Source organism: Phyllostomus hastatus, unplaced genomic scaffold (assembly GCF_019186645.2).
Source record: "Phyllostomus hastatus isolate PE091 unplaced genomic scaffold, TTU_PhHast_1.1 phas_scaffold_78, whole genome shotgun sequence".
Taxonomy (NCBI): Eukaryota; Metazoa; Chordata; class Mammalia; order Chiroptera; family Phyllostomidae; genus Phyllostomus; species Phyllostomus hastatus.
The window spans coordinates 31,773,091-31,797,830 of NW_025334041.1; positions in this window are offsets into that span (position 1 = coordinate 31,773,091).

Sequence of the window (24,740 nt, forward strand, 5' to 3'; positions counted from 1 at the left end):
GGAGTGCTCTTGAAATCAACACCTGTACAAAAGAAGGAATGGAGGCAGAACTGGGCAGGAAAAATAAGTTGAGCTCTGGTATACTCTCAAGGAAAGCTTCAGCCAACCATATGGAAAGTTCTGGAACTTGGGTGGCCTTTTAGGTTGTCTCAGTTTGGGGTTTGACCCTCCTGCATTGATCAATCTTTGCAAATGAGAAGGAGAGTGAGCTCGTGTGATTTTCTTGGCTCTAGGCAATCTTTAGCAAGGGCTGATGGCCGAGAACTGTCTTTCTTTAATACTCCCAGTAGTCTTCATTCCTGAAGGTGGATCTGGGTGGCAAAGCGCCTACTATGTGCCAAACACTATTCTAGATGCTGGGGGTGTGAACAGTAAACAAATTAATAAGACACTATGAATGTCAGGTGGTGATGAGTGTTACAGGGAAAAACAAAGCAGGGTCACTCAACTCCCACCATATAATATTTATGATGTTCTTCCAAATCAGTCAGCATGTTTCCAATCCAGGATCTTGACTATTGTCTGCCTAGAATGATCTCCTTCCCACATCTTAAGGCCTCACTCCCTTTAGGTCTTGGCTCAAATTTCATCTTCTCAATAAAGCATTGTCTGACATTCTATAGACAATTGTAGTGTTTCTCCAACACAAACCATCCCAGCATTCTCTACCTTTTCCTCCTCACCTGGCAGTGTTTTTTCTGTTCTCCTGAAAAACCTGTACTCTGCTCCCCTAACTACCTACAGCCCTGAGCATCCTTGTTGAGGCCTTGGTAAAACACTTCTTTTATTTTCCTTTAATTCCCCTAAACAAATCAAACATAGCAGCATTACAGAATGGGAGATATTACTCTGCTCAGCTCCCCCAATCCCTCTCCTGCCCCATCCTACCCCACCCTCACCATCAAGTGATAAAGTAATTTTTCTCAACACAGGAAATCTACTGGGAAAGAAACTAATATGGAACTGATTAAAGCAGATCAGGAGGAAATGATTTTAAATGGTTGTAGCGCAGAGTGTAAGCACAGGATGGGTTTCCTGTGAGGCAGTTTGGCTCCTGTCTTCTGCAGGAACCCACTTTCCTCAGCAAAATCCTCCTGGGTAAGTCCAGTCTTATTTCTGAGTGCTCCTTGACTAAAGCAGGTGTTTGCTTAGTACCTGCCCCTCCTGTCTCCCCGGCTGGATTCAAATGCTTTCACACTTGAAAAGGATCTCTTTAAATCCCTTTCAATCTGCTTTTCCCCAATAGATTAGTGGTAGCCTGAGCTCAGGCTCTGGAACGTGGGGTGTAGGTGAAGTTTAAGCATACCCTTACAGTTCGACTCTCAGTGTAAGTTCAAAGCAAACAAAATATTTCAGCTTTGAGGGGAAGAGGGATGCTGTGCTTTCTCATTTGTACAGTAAGTGTGCATCACAATTTTCTGTCAGGAAAACACAGGTGTTTCCAACATGTGTCCAAAGCCTGGTCATTTACAAGGGTTAGGTAGATAATGCCCTTATTAGCATGTCTATTCTCCTTCTATTTCACTTTCTACTCCCTTTTCCCAGCCAGCCCCTTACCAGGCCCCCAACCCACCACCCTCCATGCTCCAATTCACAAATTAAAGCATTTCTACTGGGAACTATATATTCCACTGGATGACAGGGGTTCACCGCAGGAGTTCATATAGCTGAAATGTCCAGATGGTTGTCATAATTTTTCATTTTACTTTGCAGTGTGTCTGGCTATCTTTTCTCATTTTATCCATCACCAAAACATTTTAAGTCATCCTCTCCAAAGAATAGAAAGGTAAACCTTCAAGTCAGGTACTCCAAACCAAAATTAGGAACTACATTTGAATTCAGAAAGCAAGCTTTCCAAAACAGAAAAACTGACTGAAGTAAGATTAACATGCCTTTAATATGTTTGCTTTTTCTGTATGAGTACTTATTTATTAAAGTTCTTGAGCAGATATTTATTGAATACCCACTATATGCCAGACATTGTTTTTCAGCTCTTGGTATATCTCAGTGAACAAAATGAAGATCTGGACACCATAAGAACTTACAGTTTAGATAAGAATGCTTATAATAAACACAAACATAATAAAGAGGTACATTACATAGCTTGTTAGAAGTTTCCATGTGATACAGGCAGCTTTCCTATACAACACAGGGATAAAGAGAAGAATGAGAAAACACAGTAAGAAGGATCAGGGGAACAGCAGGTGTTGGCCACCAAGGGTTCATTGAGTTCATGCTTGCGAATTTAAGGTGAGAACAATCAGCCCCGTTGTGTTGTTCTTGGGCCACGATAAGTTACCCGGGTGCAGGTACAGTATAGATTGGATTTAAGCAACATTGTGGTTTTGCCAAACAAACATGACAGCAGAAAAAAGATCAAGGGAATGGAAGGTGTGAGCAATTGAGAGTGACTGTTGTGGATGGAATTCAGCTGGGGGAAAGGGGAACGGGGCGTGAAGGAAGTAAGAGGTGGTGAAAAGGTGGTAGAATTGGAGGTCCAAATGGGGCCAAAGGGCCTGAGTCACAATACTAGGAGAATGACTCAGCCAGTCAGGGGCACGTTGGCCAGAGTGGGATACGTGACGTGTGGAGAGTGAGAATGACATGATCTCTGAGGTCTGGCCTTAGAGTGTGTCGCTTTAGAAGAGAACAGCCAGGGACCTAAGAACCCAAGTTATTGGAAGGATCATTCATTACATATTGAAACCATCAAGAAACTAAAATCCCAAATGGCAAATTGAGATAAACAAAGTTGTGGTATGATGAAATATCATGCAGGTGTTAAAAACAGAATTTAGGAAAAATATTTAAAGACATGAGGAAATGAGAGAATGCTAAAAGAGGAAAAATCTAAGATACATAGTTTTACATGTACTATAATCTCATTACTTATAAAAGTATCTTTATGCATAAAGACTAGAAGACAAAAGAAAATGTCCATGGGATTTACCTTTGTGGGAGATTTATATTTTTATCTGTATGTATTGTGGTTTTTCTAAATTTTCTACAAAAAAACCCTAACTATTAATAAAAAGTAACAAAAGAGAGTACATAATACATCTGATGCATTAAATTTCCTAAGAGCATTTTTCAAAATAAGAAAATTCATCACAGCTCTCAGATTCCCACTGTCTTCTAGATGACAGTTTACATAGGTTATGTGAAATATGACACAATTTGTGACTAAAGTTTGAGTGTTTTTTCATCTTCAGAGGATTTTTTTACACAATAGATTTTTTTCAGTCAATTGGGACTCTAGGAATTTGCTTTTCTGTCCAAAAGTTTTATAAATGGATGTTCAAATTTGAAATGATCTTTCCTCCTGGAGAGGACAAATGTCTTTTACAGAAGACATAGGAACACAGTAGCTATATTTCTAAAGCTTTAAGCATCCAGGTCTGGCATGGAGAACCAGCGTGGTTATAACTTGGATTACTTCTGTAGAGCTGCTGACAATCAAAGCTAAGTCAGGAGAATGAGGTTTCTCTTGAGGGGCTGGGGGGTCTTTGTCTCTTAGTAAGGCATATTGTGACTGGGTATGTTTAAATGCGGTTAATTTTAAATTTGCTATTAAGTCTGGCTGAAAGTAAAAGCACACACACACACACACACACACACAATTTTCTCTCCCCAGAAACAAATAAATGTCCGTGTTTGCCAATCTAGTGGTTGTCTTAGGTTGTTTTACGTTTACTTACAGCTTTCCCCAAAGAATTTTTTCCTGCCCTATTAAGGGAAACTACAGGGGAGAAGAAAAAGGCCTTCTTTTGACTCTCACTAGAATAATAGATTCCTACCAGTCCTTATCTCTAACCCCCTTGGTAGTCTCATGTTGAAAACAGTGGAATAGGTTAGGGAAGATATTCTAAGAAAAGATTTAGGGTGAAAGCATATGTCATTTTGGAAAACATTAATCTCATACTGATCCAGCCTGAAAAAGAAATCCCGTTTACCATTTTAAAGATTTATTTTATTTTTAATATGTAAGGTTAAAGGGCAAATCTTTTATTTTATTTTAAAGCCATTTACAGTACAGTTTACAAAAGGAAACTAAAAAAAGGTAATTGAACTTTTGTCATCAAAAGTTTATGTAATCTTTGCAGAAAAGTCTCTGGGGGTAATTATGACAGGGGAAAAACATTTTCTAAAAGCTGAAAAAATATCAGTTTTATACATAAAATTCTGTAAGTCTTGGAGATCTGGAATCACATTGCTGTGTCCTCATAGAAGCTTTGGTACACTTATCCAAGCACCTGGTTCCGACAGGCTGGCCAGGGCAGGTGATGGGATGGTTGACTGTAAAAGATAGCCATATCTCATCTTGTCATTGTCTCCATCCTAGTCACAAAGCCAAGGCAAGGGAAAAAGAAAACTCCTATTTGTACATTCACCTTGACTTAGGTCTTCCACTGAAAAATGTAAGTTTGAAGTGTCTCATGATAATTTCACTTTTTTCATTCTACTTTTATGGTAGTATAAGCACCCTGAAAGAAGGATGAATGACCTAAGAAGCAATCTGGAGACTCAGAAGGCATGTGACTTATCCAAGGTCATGAGGCTGAGTAGCAACTCCTAAATGAAGACCCCAAAGTGGATTCTCTTGTGTGCATGTAACTATAGTAGTTACACATATGCACAAACACAGACACAGCTTCAAAATCTTCAAATAGCTCTATATTAAAGATTAAAAGAAGCAAAAACTAAAAACTTGGCTGTAGTTACTGCTCAACCATTTATCTACCATAAACTGGAGTCTCTTCCTATTTCAATACATTACAATTGCAAAAGTTCAGACACTTTGTATTCTGAACAACCCTAAAGGTCCAAATACTTCAAAACCATGTGTTAACTAGAAAAGCTTGTCTTTAGTATATTAACATGGAATTTTTCATTTTATTCTTTTGCAAGTTCATGAAATCTTATTGATTCTAAATGGAACAGGTACTTGGTTGCGCAATACTGAATAGTCAAGAAATTTTGGCCTGCATTATTCTAAGATAAGTAGAAGTTGGTACAACCAACGGGATTTGGGCAAAAATATAATTTTGAAATTAAAAGAACTATATAATTTTATAAAGAATCTATTTATGTTGAAACTGAAGTCAATAACAGTAATGAAAGTCAATAACAATAAAAATATGGACCAAGTGATTATCATGCTCCAGACACTGTGCCTCGCATTTCACACACATTGTCTCATTTTGTTCTTCCAACAATCCATGGGGAGGGCCACTGCAACTATGCTCATTTCATAGATGGAAGGACTGGAAAAACTACAGAATTTGTCAAGTTAACAACCTACCAAGTAGCAGAGCTGAGATTGGAACCAGGCAGTCTTAACCACTGCTTCAACCAGATAGAACAGAACAGTTATGACTCGTAATTAGAAAAGTATGCTTTTGTGTGAATTCAGTTCTCAGTTAAATGGGTTATATGTAACTGATGGCTGATTCTATGATTAGCACCATACATGCTTTGGAAATGTTGTTTGTCAAGCATGGAAAAGTAAAATATCTGTGCGTGCTCCTTGGTACCCAAGACTAATTTCCAAAAATTCCACTAACTTGTTAAGATAGCAATAATGAAAAAAATTAATTACATGATCAAACCATTAGGTTAAGAGTCTACACAAGCATGACCTACGAATTTTCCAAACTGATGGTAGAGATTAATGGGCTGATGGACTTTAACCATGGCATAAAAACAACCCAACATGCCCTTGTAAATCATTGTTGAACTCATTACTCATTACAGTTTGTAGTTCTCATTATCGCGCTGCATGCAAAATCTTGGCAGGATTTGCCTGACACCCAAACCAACTCTTACAGCTCACACAGCACGTTTCCCTGGTGTGTCGGCCCACTGCAGGTGTTTCTCTATCACCATGAATAATTACATCAAACAAAGACAAGAAATGTTCTAAAGATGACAAAAACCACACATCTGAAATCTGTATTTTCTACCTCTTGGGAAATTAAAATCTACAAGTATAGGGGCTTCAGTGCCCATGTCTTCGGGCCATTCCAGGTTTATAAAGAAAGATCTTTTCTTTGCAAGCCCGAAAGTTGCAATAACATAGGAAATTAAACTATATTTATAAACTGGACATCAGTGCACCAGCATGCTTTCTCAGCTCCCTGAATCTTGCAACAAAAACACCAGCAATCAAACACATGAGCAAGAAATGACAAGTGTTTTGACAGCTCTAGAATACTTTGAGGTATTTTTAGCATATTTCTGAGTCGTATTAGCTTAACCTGTAATAGAATATAAATGAGCCCATATGGCACAGATGTAATTATGTTCCATGGGAGGAATCCCTGTGGTAGGTTGGGGAGGGGGGCTGGAGAGAAGAATACACCGACCCCATGCCCCCCACCCTCTCCCCCTCACCACATGTGCCTTCTGGAGGGCATGATTTACACATCATTTGCATTGAGAAGAATATGAAGAAACACAATGCTAACAACACAGCACTGAAAAGGGCAATGGAAAGATTGGGGATCCCTGGGGGTCCTGCTCTCTGTGACTGACATCCAGTCAGGAGCAGAGGCAGCTTCCCCTCGGGATCACGTGTGATGAAGTGATCTTTGATTATGTGGGCACAGCAATCATAAGGCGTAATTATTATTACTGCAAGAGAATGGGCAATGCATCTCTGGGGAGAGCCTCTGTCACAGACACTTTGCTGGCGCACGCTGGAAGCAAATGTTCTCCCAAGGATCATTTTCATTCCAACCTGATATTTAGCTGAAGCTTCTTTGACTACCAGTCATGAAACATTAAATATAGATTAGAGCCAGAGAGATGTTGAAAGTTGAAATTCACCGGAGGTGCATGCCTGTGTCCTTGAGAAACAAACCCGAATGCTGTCCAGATGTTACAGCAGCAAGGCAGAAGGTCCCAAGCTGCAAAGAGGCCACAACACAGGAGAGAGGGGGATGTTTAGCATTCCTCGGGCCTTCTGTTTGGTTTATTTGTACTACATTGATTTAGCAGAGGATCCTAACAGGCTGTTAGTGGTAGATGTTGCAAAGTGTTCACTTTCCCGAAAGAATGAAGAAATGCTTTTGTGCCAGGGAAGGGAGTAATTCAAAGCACGTAATTGATTTTCTGCAGTTTCAGATCGTGATAAGACTAAGGCGTAGCAACAGAAACATATGTTAGCAGTTTTGTCTGTGTCTCTCAATGAATCCACAATAAAGAGCACCCCCATAACTCGTAGATGGTTAACTTGCTTTGAACATCTCAGTAGATATTAACAGACACTTGTGCTGGAAGTTGGAATAAATTGGCCTGCTCGGGAACAGTTTGCAGAGGGACAGCTGTGCTGTGCAAACTCATCCTCCAGGTGTGTGATGGGAACACCTCTTCCACTTCCTCAATGAATTTCGAGTGCTGCCTTCCCATGTGAGGATCTCCCCACTCCCCCAAGCCCTCTACCTCACCCACTTTTTCAGACCATGAATAGAAGTAGGCCCTTCTGGTATAAGTTAGAAACATGTAACTGGAGTTATTCAGGGAAGACTCTTAATTCCTAGAAATCCCAGTAAACCAGCAACATAGTACCAGTTGCTCTAGAGGCAGGAAATGGAGTTAGAAGTGAGAAGACTGGCAGCACTGAGACCCAGGAAGTCCTCGCAGTTGAGGGCTGACGGTGCTGGCTTGGATGAACAAAGGATTTTTCATTCCTACAGACCTTTAGAAATAGGAGGGACTGGTTAGTTCCTTAGGTCTTTCTGGAAACAAAGAGTTGAGTTAGATGACACACTGATCCTCCCCATTTGAACTCTAAGATTTTACCTTTCTATCAAACTAGCTCCCAGGATTTCTGAATCTCTCTCCCACCCAAAACAAGGGGGGACAAAAAGCTTTGTCTGAAGTTGCTAGAGTCATTAGGGGTCTCTCATGATTGTACTTCAGGGCCTAAGGTGATCACTAAGAGTCAGCAAGGCAAGCGCCCAGGCGTTAGAAAGCAGGGAGGTACAGAGAGGACTCTTACTTTTAAACATTCCTCCTCTAGCTCAAGATTTAGGGCCCTTCTGCAATGCCAGTTCTTGTGTTTATACTGATGGTGAAAATATATTTGTACTGAATAACCTTGAGGTCATGTTAAACAAATATAATTCACCAAAAATATGGGGAGAGCCACTCCCTACCAGTTTTCATCAATCTTTGTTCCACTTATATAAGAACTCTGGTAACTGAGCACAAAACTAACTTCAAAAAATATTGCCATACTCCATCACTGGATAGCCCTTCTTATAACAGTCTTATGGTAAGGGCAAGGGATGGAATGGGAAACGTTTCCCCAGAGAGGATCCCCTTCAGTTGGGTGTTTTTGTGGATGAATGGGGGTTGAAGGTGAGTGGTGCTAAGAAGGGCGTTCCTACAGTTAAAATGGCATAAGGAAAAGCACAGAGACTTAGAATTACAAGTTATAAGGGAGCTGCAAATAGCCTGGTTTGGCTAGAAGGTAGCATGTAAGTGGGGAGGTTAAAATGAGAAGCTGGACAGAGAGACAGTGACCATCTTAAGGAGTTTCCCTGCCACTGAAGGGTTTTGAGTGGGTGGAGAAAGAATCGAGCAGAGGGTATAAGATCAGTTTGACGGTGTTACCATGGTCCAGCTGAGACAGGATGAATTCCTGAACGAGAGCAATAACTGCAGATGGACAAGGAATGGACATGAGAGTAGTTAAGGTGGTGGAATCTACTGGACTCAGTGGATCTTAGAATGTGAGGAATGAGGAAAAGAAGTCTAGGATGATTTGTAGGTAGAGTGAGCAAATAATCTCGAATTCATTTAAACTTCAACTCCAAATTGATTAGTGGATTACTCAGGTGGCCTTTTATGCTCTTGCGTCCTCAGTGGCCAGTAGAAAGGAGGCACATGGAAGAAGGGGTGGGGAATGGGCACCTGGGCTGGGAGCCTCTGGATTGTGACAGAGGAGGAAAGGCGAGAGTAGTCACTGATGGAGCCTTTTGGGAAAGTAGTGTGACAAAATGGACTAAAAGTCTTTAAAATTGTCTTTAAGCTTTAAACTTTTTGAGCCAACAAATTACACTTATAGGAATCTATCCTAAGAAAATGACCCAAACTACTTAAACTCTGTACGAATGCTAAGCTGCAACATTCTAAATGATCAATAATCAGGATATAGTTATGTAATTGTTCTAGAAGTAGTCCTTGATATAGTTACGTAAGAGAAAAATATATGAAACATAAAAATTGGAAAGGAGGAGGCAAAATATTCATTAATCACAAATGAGATGGATGTCTTTGTGGAAAACCCCAAGAGAATCAACTAAAAACAGCTATAAACTATAAGAAAGTACAATAAAATGACATAATATTTGTAAAAAAAAAATGTTCACAGCTTGAGTTAGAAAATAGAATGAAAAAAATCTCATTTGCCAAGGGGACATAAAATGGTTGAAAAAATTAAAAGACATATCCTTACTGAAAAAAATTTAAATAGCCTATTTGGGGGAAATATAATCCAACAGTAGCCGGATGTCGATTCTCCCTAAGCCCAGCTAGAAATTGCATGAGTTTCCCAATGAAGATACTAGTAGGTTTTTTGTTGGTGATAATGGTTTGGGGGTGTTTCATTCTATTTTGCTTTTGAATAGGCAAAATGATTGTAAAGTTCATAGGAGGGGGAATGGAGTTCAGTAATAGTCTGGACTTCTTTAATAAAATTAAAAATAATAAAGGGGGCTAGTTTTATCTGTCATAATAGTTCAGTAAATAAAGCCCTGTGCACTGGTAATTAAGTACGTGACCTGATCAATGGGAGAGGTTGAGAGTCTAGAAATAGAACCAAACACTGGAATTTGGCTTATGATAATAGTCTAGCATTGGTCAGGTCTTAAATTCCAAGGAGATGACAGTCTCTTCAGTAGCAGTTGTACAGTATTTCAAAGTTCAGTAGGTTTTGAGTAATTATTTGCCTGTTGAAAAATATTATAATTTGTTTCCATTCTTTACAAAAGTCAAGAGTGGGGAGTATATTTGTTTCACTACCACTGTTTTTGACAGTTGATGTATATACTTAAATAGCCGTATGTATTCCCTCTATTTGTATTTGCACACACACCTGAAACCTGGTGAGCGGTGTGTGTGTGTGACATTTTTGCTCAATGCATGCATTCTTGGGTCCCCAGAGAAACATAGCCATTGCATTATCATCTTTAGCAAAGAGTTTGATAAGTGAGGCATTGAAAACTTCTGGCTAAAATAAGGTTTGGGGATTATTAACGGATTTAATTTCTGCAAGCCAGCCTCATGACACATTACCATGGCTAGCTAAGCATTAACCGGATTTTCTCTCCATTTCCCATATTGTTGGGCTCAACCTTAACTTGTCAGCTTGGGAAAAATCCCTTAACCCCTGTAAGTCTCAGTTTCTTCCTCTGTCAAGTGAAGGGGTTAGGCGAATTGATCCCTCAGGCCCTACTCCCTCAAAGTCTCTGTTATTCTGGGCACAGCCGACTGCGGCCACACTCTGGTGCACTAAGCCTAAGGTGAAACAAAAGGAGAGGTGTGCTTAGTTAAAAATGGTGCAGACATTTTAGGGGAAGTGCTGACCAGCTAACAACAGTGGTTTCCAAGCTTTTTTGAGCCTGCAATTCTGTGTTGTTTTTTTTAAAAGAGCACGCATTCCAGTATTTGTACTGGATACACTGATCTGATACACTTATAAATTGTACAATAAGTTACATACGTTTATTGCTATACATATGTATATATATGTATTAAGGTATTCTGTAATGCTATAGTATGTCCATTTAAACATATATAAGAATATAAAACTGAAAAACTAATATTTTCTTCCTATACCCATACAAAATGGATCATCTTTTGAATCCTCCAGAACTACTACTGGTCTAGAGAATAGAACTAGTTTGCTCTTCAATTAGTACATGTAATAAGGAGCAAACTGGTGGATGGAACACAGAATGTTTTCTATTTAATGGCAAAAAGAAAAAATACTCTTTTTCAGCTTGCCAGATGCCACCAATTAATTTGTGGTTGAGAGGCAGCCAGATACAGTTAAAAAAAAATCCTTGAATCTAAAGTCAGAAAACCATGGCTTGAGTGCCTATCTGCAGGGCCTTCTACCCCATCCTCATATCTTAATTGTTCGTTCCTTTGTTTCTTCATGTGTTAAATAGAGTTAACATTATATACAATACAGAGCTATTGTGATAGATTGCATATATTAGATTAGAATATATAAATGAATTATATAATATATATTATTTATATTGCATATACAAATATGAAGTATGAAAATTATTATTACCAGACAAAATGTACAAATAGTATAAATTTCAAGCCAACTTAACCTTCTCCAACTGATCTGATTCTTACATACATAACTTAACAGAAGAGTAGCATGTACTATATCCTAAGTTTAAAAAGCTATTAGGAAAAGGAACAGAGCAATGAAATAGAAACCTGAGAATAATCTTGAGCTTCTCACCTTTGTAACGTGATGTATCCCCAGGTAGACAATAGGTATTTTGGTAACAGATCCCTCCTACCTGTTCTGTTCACATCCCGCTCCCTCCACCCCTCAACCTTAGCTACCAGCAGCTGTCCACGGACAACGCTCCTCCCTGATAGGATGGGGCTGCCCCTTCTTGGGCACTGTCCTGTGCTCTGATGACCTCTGTGCCCCATTATCAAACTTACTTGCCACATGGTTTATTCTCTCAGAACTTTGCCATCTCCTCACCAAGAGAACAGTATGCCAAGGCAGATGATATAGATGCCTTTTACTGAGAATGAGTTACTGTAGGACCTCAGCTCCCAGGTATTTGCCTGTCAACAGAGAATAGATACTGAATACACAATGTATTAAGTCAGAAGAATAGGGAACTAAGCTCTGGCTGGCGCAGCTCAGTGGACTGAGCGCGGGCTGTGAACCAAAGCATCGCAGGTTCTATTCCCAGGCAGGGCACATGCCTAGGTTGCAGGCCACAGCCCCCAGCAACCACACATCGATGTTTCTCTCTCTCTCTCTCTTCCCTCTCTAAAAATAAATGAATAAAATCTTTTTAAAAATAGGCAACTAATGGTTGAGTCATAAACAAGCTACTGGAGGGTGGGGGTGTGAGAGGGCATTTGACTGTAGCTCCCACACCTTTGCCTTTGCTTCTATTGTCACCAGTTTTCTCAGACCCTGCCCCTTCCTCTATCCTGCTTATTCTGTAGTGAAGTTCAAGTTCAAACCTGGGCACAGGAGGCAAGGACTGCAGCATTCTAAGCAATTTTCCTTCCCCACAATCAAGTTGGACTCAGCAGGAGCCACTGTTACTGCTTCTCAGGCCCAGGGGTGCTCACTACTGGGCTCCTGCATTGTTCCCCAGTTTTCCTGGATGCCAGCCTCCCTGTCTTGCAACTGAGGACCACATGCTATGAGTCACATTCTATTTTAAGTTCTGTACCTGTTTTAACCCATACAATCCTTAAAACAACCCTGTGACATGGAAATTGTATGTTAGAATGGCAGATACTATTACTATCCCTGTTTTAAAGATGGAGAAATATTATTTTATTAAACAACACTTCTTCAGCTTCTACTATATGCCAGGCACTGATATAGAGATAGTCCTGTAGACAAAACACAACAATCTGTGCCCTCATAGTTTTTAGATTACTGGAAGGTTAATAAAGAGAATTTTTAGACACTTAGCAGAGATCTTAAATCAAACCAAACAGTCAACTACCTGCCTTTCTAGGCCTCGCCTTTTGCAGTTGTAGCTGTTTCTCAACTTTTGTGGAGTGATCAGACCCGAGTCAGTGGATGAGCAGCCCCTCTGCTGTCAGATATCGACCGCATCAGCTCCAGCACCATGGGCACTTGCGTGGGCACTGGGGAGCTAAGTCGCCAAACGTCATCTCTCTCACAAAGGCTGTGGGTTGTTTAAGGAAGTCAGCTGGGACAAGGGCAGAGGACCGCAGAGTTCATCTGTAAGAGGAAGAGTTCAATTTCAGCTGCTGAAACTTTATAAAAGTTATGAAGTCACTTGAAACAAAACAAGTCAGTTTGTAATGGAAACTTTAAGCTGCATGTTAGGATTCATTCAAAATAAAACCTCCACTTAGTTTTAAAAAAGAAGTCAACTTCTCTTGGTGAATTAGGAACAAAAGTACATGAAGATCTTGATCTCATGGGGACTATATTTATAAAGAAATTTTCTCCCATTAGTATCTTGACAGAACTGATGGATGTGACCAGCTGTGATGAGAGGCATTGTGCTTCTAAACTTGACCCCCAGGATTTTAATATAAAAACATCCCTTTGGGCCTTCAAAGGCTACTATCCCAGAAGGATCACAAAGCAGAGAGTAAAATCAAATAACAAAAGTGGGGCATACCACAATGGCAGAGACAGTGTGACCATGGTAGGCAAGATAGGATCCTTAGTGGTTGCCGGCAAGTGATGAATAACTGACAGACATAATAATTTTACAGACACAATTTTTAAGACTATAATGTGGGGTCAGGAAGGGGGTTACTGGGGTCAGCAAAACAATGCAAATATTATGCTTCTATCTTTGCCTTGTCATTCTTGTGAGACCTCATTCTCCTTACTTCACTTAGATATATAAATTTACATATATTTTTCTAATTAAAAAAAAATAGCTCTGGCTGGTGTGGCTCAATGGATTGAGTGCTGGCCTGCAAACCAGAAGGTCACTGGTTCGATTCCCGGTCAGGGCATGTGCCTGAATTACGGGGTGGGTCCCCAGTTGGGGACGTGCAAGAGGCAGCCGATCAATGTATCCCTTGCACACTGATGTTTCCCTCCATCTCTTTCTCCCTCCCTTCTCCTTTCTCTAAAGGTAAAGAAATAAAAACTTTAGGAAACACACACACACACACATACACACACACATGCGTAGGCTAAAGCATCAAACCTTACTAAACTAACAGTTGGAAGTGACAGTCCTCATGATATAACTATACATTCCCATTTGTCCAGGACAGTCTCTTTGCATCTGCTGTTTCAGCATCATTATTAGCAGCACACACCATTCATTCTCAAAATCATTCCTGATTGGATGACAAATTTCATGCTACCCTATTAATAACCCCAACCTAGACTTAACAACCATGGTTAACTCTTTCAGTCCATTTTCAAAATTCACCTTCGCCCAGTAATTTCAAGAGCTCTGTAAGTTGTCTCATGTGTTTAAGAATGTGATCCCCACAGCTATTGCATGATGCTATCACTTTCTTCCTCCTGAGATGTGCTTCTGAAGCTTGTGGCATCCGTGGAGTACCTATGAAGGCACTCCTGCTACCCCTCCACTGCCCCCATTGGCACTGGGCCACTTCCCTTTACTGTCAAAGGCAGTCCCTTCCTCCTGCTGTGATGATGCTGCAGTGTGACAGCTCTAAGTAAACCAGATGCACCCAAACAGCCAAAGCTGCCAGTGAGCCAACGCCATCAGTGCTACAAAGTCACAATGAACTCTCCAATGATGTAGGGTGCCCTGCTCATGGTGTGCTTTGTGAGCGCTATGGTCTTTTACAGATTTTAGTGAAAACAGCACTTTTTTAGTGTCCAGTTTCGGGCTGACTTCTTGGTAGGCTTTAGGTATGATTTCACGGGGATCATCCAAGGGCAGTACCTGTAAATCTCACTTCTGATCCTTCATCACTAGTCCTCTTCCAAACTGGGGGGATCTGACTCATCCTAAGGTGAGTTGTTTCCTAGAAGGTGCCTCAGTCCTCATTAAGACAAAATTTCGCCAGTGCTCTGGTTATTTGGACATGCTTGAATCCTCCTGTGGTCTCATCTGCTATTTGCAATCATTTCTTAATCTATTGATACCCTTGGTCTCCTTGTTCATTACCTTTTGCTTCATTTGTTTTCTTCCCCCTTCCACATTTTCTCAACAGTTTTCCAAACTGTGGATTTTTTTTTTATTTATGTAACATTTGTTCATTTCCTTAATTCCTGTACTTGTTTTTTTATTATTTTTATGGTGGTGGAGGGAAGTTGGGGGAGGGTCTTTCTTGTTGAGTAGTATCTCTTCAACTGTAAGTTTCTAGGGAACAGAACCATGTCATGGCCCAGACTCAATGCTGTGTGAATGTGAATCCATACTGGTTGCTGTTTTGATTCAGAAAACAAAGCTCAGGATTTATAATAAATCCTTCTTCTTATTAATTGTGGGGCAGAACATAAATATAGCTGCCAAGATATTAAAAAATATTAAAAATATTGACTGGGTTCAGGAAATATAGACATATTTTCTTTTTCATGGCATCCAATAGCTAACTAAAAAGGAAGAAAGCAGACTGGAAGACTATTTTTGTCTCTTTGACACCTGCTAACAGATTTCCTACTTTTTAATAGAACTGCTTATGTGAATGTATGTTAGGAAGCAAACCATATCTGAAAAATTGTAGTTTTTGGTAGTTTTGCACTTCTTACATTTTTCTGTCTTGATGTTCCAGAAGTTTCTCTTGTCAGTTAGCCAGTAGCTGGCTACTGCATCCTGATGATATACTCAAACCTAAGAATTCAGTGCAAGGTCAACAGAAAGGCTCTCTCAGATCTGGAGGGAGCTCGCACAGCCCGTCCACATTCCTGCATGCAGCAGCTCTGCGTTTCTTAAGGCCCCGGCTTGGTTTGTCAAGGGGACAAGTTAAAATAATTTTAAGCAGCCTTAAATGGCACTGCAGCATTTTGTATGAAGGAACTGAAATTCTGTGCTCATTAGGGATATTTATATCATGGGGATGTTTTAACAGAGTGGAAATTTTAAAAACCGAATTATACTGAGTTCTCACCACACTTTCCTTAGACTCACCACTGCGGGACCTCCACTGGGGAGTGAGTGGCTTCTCAGGAGGTCCTTTTACTGCTTCAGGAGCAAACCCCTGGAATAGTGCCTAAGGTCCCCGACTGATTCAGCATTGCAGCCTAGAATTATGTGAAAGTTTCAGATCGACAAATAAAAATAAACCTTGAAGTAATTAAATTCCAAATTACTGTTTTATTTATTGATACATGTTATATTCCATACTTTAGGAGGTTTTAAATTTTGCTGAATGTAAGTCCTTATTTGATTAGTTTATAGTAAACCTGAAAAATGGTACTATCAGAGAAATCGCTTGATTTGCTGACTGCCTTAACTGTTCCTCAAATAACGTCTGTCTTGCTATTTTGAGATAGCATACCTCCTCTGTTTAGTTACCAATCCAGTGGTGGAACCACATGAAAGAATGTAGTATTTGTACATATATATTATATAATTGATCTAAAGTAGACTTAGCTCCAATAAAATTTTAGACAGGCAATGTGCTAAGCTATTGAGATACTTAGTAAACCAGGTTGTCATCCCAGAACCGTGGCAGGTTCTGTGAAATGAATGTGCAGGATGCTACAGGAGTGCCGAGTGGGGACATGCCAGTGGGCCCTCAGAGGTCAGGGGCACACAGGGAGAGGACACACATATTAAATGATGACATAGTTTGTCACATCTATGTAAAGCTTTGGTGGGAGGCAGAGGGGGAGAGAAATGTGATGGTTTAGAATCTTAAGTCAGGAGAAGAACAAAAATTTCCCAGAAAATAATTAAATGGACTGGATATTTCTCCCCTTTGGCACTAAATCCATAATTACATGAAAAAGGCAAATAAATGCACATATTTCACACCGTTCCCCCATACACAGATGACATCAAGCAGCTTGACACAGCAGATGTGACATGTGACAGAATTAAAAGTGAAGTTGATCGTTTTAGCCTGGCAAGATGAAGTTATCTTTTCCTGCAGGAAACAAGATTACGTTTATCAGGGACACAAATGAAGGCTTCCATTTAGGCCAGAAAGTGGAAGCTGAGGAAAACCTGGTTTCCAGAGCAGATGGTGGGCTAAAACCTGAAAAACATTTTTTTATTCTGGGGGCCACTTTTCTAAAGGACAATAACGAAGCGACGTGCATTCAGAGCACGCACTCACGACTTCATTTGCTGGGTGGGAAGTCAGGAGTGACTGAATTAATCAACTTGACACAACCACCCTCTGCCGAGTGCCCGCTTTGTGCCAGGGGCTGGGAGTGTGGAGATGAAGACACTTCCCTCTGTGAAAGCCATCGCTGTCCACTGGAGAGGACTGACTCGTAAACAAATCACAATGAGAAATTCTGTGCAATGGCTGCTTACAAAGTGCTGTAGGAACACAGAGAAAGGAAAATTAATTCTGTCTGGGGGCATTAAGGAGCTATGATGTCAAATAACACTGCAGTTTGCATTTCCTCAGGGGTAAAGGAGGCAGGGCACAGAGAAAGAACACAGATAAGGACCAGCGGAGCGGAAGGAAGTTGGAGGCCACGTTTAGCTGTCTATCACCTGCAATAGTCAGCAGTGGGAAGGGCTGCATCAAAATTAAGGATCTCCTTGATATTACAGGAAAGATGTAGAGAATGATGACTCTAGATAGTGAAGAATTCTAACTTGTTTGTAATAGTATGAGCATTATGGGTTTTACCGTTTGTCTCTTTACCTTGGCTCCTGGGAAGCTCAGACACAAAATTTTAACATGCCTCTGGTGAGCATACAAAATTTTATAATATGCCCATTGCACTTTACAAATTACCTCACCTGTTTTTTTATTCACCCAATACAGTGAGTTCTATTACTATGTAGCAGTGATTTTCAATCAGTGTGCCACAGAATTTTTAAAACATGCAACTCCTGACTGTTTAGTCAGGGGCACTGACTTCTTTTCTTATAGATTTTCAAATAAAAAAAAATGAAAACAGCCAACACAACAACATAGCACAACACAGTTGTCTGGTGTGAATGAATCAAAATTATACCTATTTTTGTCAGATCAGCAAAAAATATATTTTTTGGTGTGCTACAGAATTTTAGTAGTTTATGTGTGCCATAAGATGAAAAAGGTTAAAAATCACTGCTATATCGTAACATTTTCTATTTTTCCATATTTGTTACACTACACATTTTGATAAACCACATGCATCCTTTTTGTTAATAGTGATATCTAAATGAGTAGGTAAGTTACACATGATTCTGGAGTTGGTTTCTTACCATAGTTTTGGAGGTATGACGACTACCATGTGGTTCTTCCTTTCACTGTTGACTTAATTTCAAAATATTGAAAGAAAGCAAAAATGGGGCAAATCAAAACCACAGTGAGATACCATTTATGCTTATAGAAATGGCTATGAGAAAAAGACAGTAACAAGTGCTGGAGATGATGTGGAGGAATTGGAACCCTCGTGCATTGTTGGTGGGGCTGAAATATGGTGAAAACACTTTGGGAAACAGTTTCACAGCTCCTCAAAAAATTAAACAGAGTCACATGACCCAGCACCACTCTGAAGTGAAAACACATTTTCACACACACAAATGTACATAGCAGCATCATTCATGATAGTACAAAATGGAGACAACCCAACTTGAGGACCAGACAAGCAAAATGTGGTAAATCCATATAGTGGACTATTATTTGGCCATAAGAAGGAATGAAGTGAATGAACTCAGAAATCATCGTGCTAGGGGAAAAAGCCAGACACAAAAGTCACATGTGTGGTTTCATTTATAGGAAGTATCCAGACAGAAAACAGATGGGGGGAGGAAGGAGTGTTCGCTAATGGGTCAGAGCCTCTTTTTGACATGATAAAATATTCTGAAATTAGGCAGTTGTGAGGTTGTACAACTTTGTAAAATTTCAAAAACACACTGACCTTTTCACTTTTTAAAGGGGTGACTTTTATGGTATGTGAATTATATGTCAATTTTAAAAAAGGAACTTGAAAAATTAATTGGGGCAAGTGGGATATGTAGGAGATAGATCAATTTTATTTCCCTACAAAGGGCTTTATTTGATTATCATTTTGACCATATCTTTACTTAATTCAGGTACTTTCTAACTTTCTTTAAAAACCTTATAAAAATTTTGGATTTTTTAGCTTTGAAGTTTATATAATTTGTTATTTGGAAGGAATAATTGCTAAGTAACTAAATCTTTTTTTTTGCTTTTTAGTCATGAACTGTGTGTTCTTTGAATTTTGTATTCAGACTATGCATCAGTAATTAATTAGATCTAATAAATATCTATTTTTGAAAGCAATATCTGTCTTTACTTAGACCATAAAACATTTTAATAATTTAAAAAACTACCAAAAATTTTTCTCCATATTCCCTAGCTGGACACTACACGGCATTCACTATACCTGGAGGAGGTATTTCTTCCCAGCGTATTCCCAGCACAGAGGAAGCGGCTGCTTGAAACTCTCCAAGCTCCAGTAAATTCTGTGGAATAAAATTATTTCATTCTGAAAAGATAGGATGGCCCTCTCCTTTGTACTGTGATTATTCCTTCCTACGAAGCAAGTTCTTAACATGCTGAAGACAACATGAGTTTAGATATCTTAGGTTTGGGATTGTTTTTTAATCTTGTAAAATCAGCTGGGATATACTTTAGTCCTGTCTTACATTTCCCAGGAACCTGGATTAATTGATGTGAAGAACGACAATGGTGCTTTGAAGCACCCGGTACAACAGCGGAAATGATCACATTTCTTAGTTAATGGAGGAACCGGTCTTTCATAGGCTTTGTTTATGAAAACAAATAGAGTGTTACCTTGATTAGTGAATTCCCCGGGAAGGAAGAGCCTTCTAAGAAGTCAGCTGTATGAAAAACCGAACCGAACAAAATCAGCAAGGATGGGGAACTGAGCCACCAGAGAAAACTCCGTGCCCAGCTTCTGCCCATGGCTGCCCCACTGAAAGCAAATAGGCCCACCCCGGGGAGACCAGGAGCCTTTTGAAGTCCCTCCTCTGCCTGCCCATGGAGCCTCCACCTGCTGCACTGTTCCCCCTCTCCGTGTCGCTGTCAGAAGCTGCATCGCAGCGAGAATCCAGCTTCCACTCCTTCCCTACCTAGTGACTGGTGAACGGATTTTACCCTGCAAGTCTTCTAGGGATAGCTAGAAGTTATCCCTTAGAATTTTAGGCCTGCGCAGGCCACTCAGTGGTCTTGGAGAGAGGTTTGTTGGGCACACCAGGCTGTTCTCGATTCAAATCTGGCCCATATTGAGAATTCTAAAAAGCTAGTTCTTACAGTTTTCAGGCTCTGAATTCGGTGAGGTTCGCACAAGTCATTATAAGAGGAGGCTTGTTTTGAAGTTGTGTTTGCTAAACACTTCACACAAGCTTGAGAAACACCATTTGTCCCTGTCAAAGACTGGAGGACAGGGCGGTGGAGCTGAAGGTCCTGCCAGTGCTGCCACTCTTGGGTACCTATCTTGTCGCCAGTTTCATCCGAGATCACCGTGCCCCACCTGGGTCTGCTAGTGTGTTCCTTCTCTAAGCCGTTTTTCCCTTTCTATCCATCCTTTCCCCATTTCCTTAACTTTACCTAGTCCAGGATTTTGAAGACCATCTCAAGGGCCTCCAGCATCAGAATCATCAGAATGGAAGTTCCTGAATCTTTCCCCCTGGTCCACAAAACATCAGCATCTCTGAAAACAAGCCCAGACATCCCCATATTCAATGAGCTCCTTGAATGATTCTTATGCACAATCAATTTTAAGAATTCCTGGCAACCCTTTGCCACCTCCAACAAATATTGTATCTTTTGAGGATCATCTGGTTTTGTTTTAGTTAGCATTGAATGAGGTTTCATTATAACTTGCCCTATCTGAGATCTTTAACATGCCCTACACCTCCCACATTAACTTGACTAGGCTCTAATGAAGCTCTATATTATTGAAACATATCTTTTTTATTTATAGAGCCATTACCTCGTCCAGGTGACCTCTGGTCTGTCACTGAATTATTCCTGCTCAGGAAAAAAGCTACAGGAAGTAAAATGATGTAAAATTTTAAAAGAAGATAAATGATCATAGTATTAAATTCTTCATATATGTTACTCATTACTGATTTCTAGAAATACTACTATATTTTTATGTAAACCCTGCAAATCCAGATGCTTACAAATAATGTATACTTGGGAATAGCTATAAAAATTTGAAATCCTTTCTCTTAAATAGCTGCTGAATAAGGCATATATTTGTCAGACAGATTTATATGCATATGGGAGGAAAAAATGTAATTTTTGCCATAATAGTCTATATAGAAAAAAATCTTGCCCTTGGTTGCTAGTGTAGACTAAAAATTTCATTTTAAAGAACATTTTTACAGATGCATTTGTAATGCTGGAAAATTTTCTTCTCCAAAAATATCAACATAATATTTTAAACCAGGGCACACATATTCATTACTTGAATTCGTATAAAATGCAACTCAGGCAATCAATATTTCTCTTTTTTTAACAAAATATTTAAAGATCATGAGAAAAAAGTTTTCTCTATAAACGTCATGGTAACTTCATGAACAATTAAAATCCATGATCACAGCCAGAAACGCAGATGGGATTGCCAGAGACGAAACGTGCTGGCCCGCCGTCTCTCATATCCAGCCCTTCGCCGAAGGGCCGGCGTGCAGTAATTTGATGGATATGATAAAAACCATGTGGTTCCATCACCTGTAGTAAAAAAACATAGAGGGGTTATAAGTGTTCACTTGGTGATTTAGTCGATCATCATCTGTTTCTGAACTGTTTCTGGGATAGGCAGAAAATACAAATCTAGAGAGAGATGTCTTGAAACCACATATCAGGTAACAAAAGGGCAGCAAAGGAAAGGCTACGTAGCAAGGAAGAGGAAGACAGATGACATCTGGAATATTAAGAAATACAGGAGACTTAGAGGATTAGGAGTGATCTGCAGACCACTTACCAAGACAGGGGGGTAAATGCAGAGGGAGAATCAATGAGGAATTGACCATTGATAAAAACATATTTTGAGCGAATGAAATGAAGAATGGAAGAAATTTAGGAAGCCAGTTTTTAAAATAAAGAATTATAAAGAATAAGAATGTGGTGGGAATACTTTGCAAGAGAAAGATCGTCTATTTCCAACAGCTAAAAAGAGATGTGGCAGGTAGAATGTTGGTCTTCCAAAGACGGGCGCACTCTGATCCTGGGAACCTTATTCTGTATCGGTCAAATCATGTAAGTGCTTCATAGGAGGAGACCATTCCCAGCTGCAGAGAATCAGACAGTGAGAGAAAAGACTTGACCCAAGGCTGCTGGCTTTTAAGATGCGGAAGGTGCCACGACATAGGAGGCAACCTCTGGAAGCTGGAAAAGCCTCCAGAAAGGAACACAGCCCTGCAACACCCTGACTGTGTAGCCCAATGAAACCAATGTGAGACTTCCAACCTATAGGACAGTGAGACAACAAATGTGTGCTTGCAGGTTTGTAGTAATTCATCACAGCAGCAGTAGAAAATCAATACTAGACCATGGGGGCAACCAAGGCATCAGATGGCCAGCTGTTCTTTCTATATAAGAAAATAACAAAATGATCAGTCAACGACTTTAAGATAAGCCCTCAACCCCGCTCGATTCCACACATTAAAATATACTCAGTAAGCTTCAGTAGCACCAAAGGAATATTTTCAGAATGCTATTGAATAAGCTCCCTTTGGCAATATCGTCAAAAAAGACAAACAAAGGATTCCTTCAATTCTTCAATTAGTTATCACTACAGTGAGGAGTGTGTTCCTAGAAGAAAATTATGATTCTTTTTCTGGTCATGATTTGGAGTGGCTTCAAAGGGCTCTTGCCATGTTATCCAAATGTACAGCCTACCTGGTAGGTCAGAGTTGTTAGCAGCTGCAAAGGAAATGAATTTGAAACAGTGTATCCAGACTGGGCATGACTGCATAGAAATGCACTTACGATTTAAAAGCAATATCACTAGTTAGTATATGGAACATTATTTGTATTATTTAACCTTATGACTTCCCACAAACTTAATCTTTTGTCTGAGTAAGTCCTGTAAAACATGCTTAGCCTGAAAAGAAGATGCAGGAAAAATACAACATCAATTTGCATTATGCCTTTTCAATTTCCATCAGCCATAATGGGGATGGAAGAAGGCATTGAAGGGAGAGGAAATTCTGGGAGATGAGAGGGAAGGGGAGGAGGAGTAAAGAATAGGTAGAAGAGGAAGAGAAAAGAAATATACAGGGGGGAGAGGAGGACTAAGATCTGTAGATGACTAATGCTAAAATACCACTATACACTTTATTTCTTTGATCCTCCCAACAGCCAATTTAGTAAAGTATTATTGTTGTTACCATTTTAGGTGAACAAATCTGAGGCTAAGAGCTAGTTGGGATTCAAGCCAGGTTTCACAAGCCCAACATTCTTTCCAAGATGACATTCAACTTCTCTGTTTTCAGTTCCCTATTATCTTGACATTGATTTTTTTTAAGGAGAATGAGGAAAGAAGGTGTTATTTCCAATCCAACTTATGGCTTTATTCAAGAGATGTTTCCATTCAACTACTTTCCTCACCTCCATGAGGGCTAGCCCTGGGAAAGAATGGTTGACTTCGGTTTTCATTATACCCCTTTCTTTCTTATCCCTTTCAATGACAAATGACCTCAATGTGTCTGCCTTCAAGACAGAAAGACCACCCCCCTCCCCCTGCCCAGGCTGCTTCTTTCTTCTGCCTCAACTCCTCAATGAGCAAATGGACAAATGGAGCCTAGGACAGCTGGGCCACTCTGTGGGGGCTCTCAATTGGAAGTGTCTGCTTGTGAATTTGCCGCATTTGTACCTAGAACATCATCATAGCCCTCCCACTCCTCTGACCTTAAAACACTCCTGGAGCAGAATTCTTGCCCCAAACCAACCCTTGCAACAAGAGCCTCCTTTCTTCTAACCAGGGCCCAACCTCTCTCAAATGGCACAGTAGCTGCACTGCATATTGATTTATTAAATTAAACCAGAGCCTCATAAAAAATGGGAAAATCCTACATGTGTTCAAGACAACCCAAGTGCAGTAAGAAAGACAGGGGGTGGGTGGCCAGGAAAACTGCAGAAAGGCCCCCATCACCTTGGGCACCTTCAGCAACTAGAAGATCCTTTTCTAAAAGCTGGGGGAAGTGCGGCAGTCAAAGCTGAGGAGGAGCCCTTAAGGTGCTTCAGTCTCCTCCTTACTTAATTAGCTCAATGCGGATGATAGTAAAAACCCTCACTTTTGTACAGAGCTTTACTGTTTACAAAAGGGCTTTCTCATTCATTTTGTCATTAGTGCCTCCACTAGACTCATGAAACCCTACAGGTCAGGCTCATCCAAAGTACCTTAACCTCGTTTCCCTAGCCAATGCTGGAACCCAGGTTTTCTGGCGCCCTAGCCAGAGTAATTCCTCTGCACCATAGCACCTTCAGTGATGCAGGGAAATGTGTGAAAGAAAATGAAATTATGGAATATAAAGTATAATAGCACAATACTGACAGCTTTAAGAGATTTTTCAATAAATTTGTTATTTACAGATTGATTTCCACTGAAATTATGATGTTCCATGTCCCTGTCTAGATCTACATAATAAAAGCACATTTATATGATTGACTGTTAAGGGTTGAATGTTTGCTTTCCCCTAGATTCTTATGTTGAAGTCCTAACCCCAAATGTGATGGTATTTGGAGGTGAGGTCTTAGGGAAATAATGAGGCTTAGATTTGGTCATGAGTATAGGACCCTCATGATGGAATTATTACCCTTACTTGAAGATATCTTTCTCTCTTTCTCCCACTTACCCCCATGAGAGCCTACCATGAGAAGGTGGTTGTCTAGAATCCTGGAAGCAGGATTAGAAACTGTCT